We start from the raw sequence: 632 nt of genomic DNA, 5'->3' as shown, positions 1-632 counted from the left end.
AACCTTTGACTTGGAGTTTGGAATACTAACGCAATACTACTGAGCTGCCCATCTCATTTGTAGTTTAGAGGCGTACAAGCATTAGCAATTAAGACTCATTAAGGTGTCAGTCCTTTAATGCTTTGCATTTTCACATTAGAGGTCCGTGTGTAAGAAGAGCATATTAGAGTTGTTGAGATAACGAAATAATCCATCAATTCTTTTTGAAAATAACAGATTTGCAACATAATCACGATAGTTAGTGTGAGAAAATAGAATCCCATTCGGATTCCCACCATTAGCTTCAGCTAGTGGATAGTCTAAAGTATTAAATTTATCACCCTAACTTTATCAAGATATGCCAAATGTTGTGCATGGAGAAGTCCATCGCTACTGTCTCCGTTTTCTTACAAAAGCATCGAGTGATCTACTAGCAATAGAGAAGTCCAGAATTAACAACAATATCAAAGAAGAAGAAATCCTAACCAATTAAAATTGTACAGAAATCCACCACAATCCACATTCTTCTTTATAATTTTTTTTCGCTGAATAAAGTAAATATTGAAATTAATGGTAAGTACCAAATACAAGTGTACTAAGATTCGGATACCCTTCAAAAGTACAAAGCGATTGAAAATTTGACCTTGCGGCGA

This window comes from Punica granatum, chromosome 1 (assembly GCF_007655135.1).
Source record: "Punica granatum isolate Tunisia-2019 chromosome 1, ASM765513v2, whole genome shotgun sequence".
Lineage (NCBI taxonomy): Eukaryota > Viridiplantae > Streptophyta > Magnoliopsida > Myrtales > Lythraceae > Punica > Punica granatum.
This window is presented reverse-complemented; position numbering follows the sequence as displayed.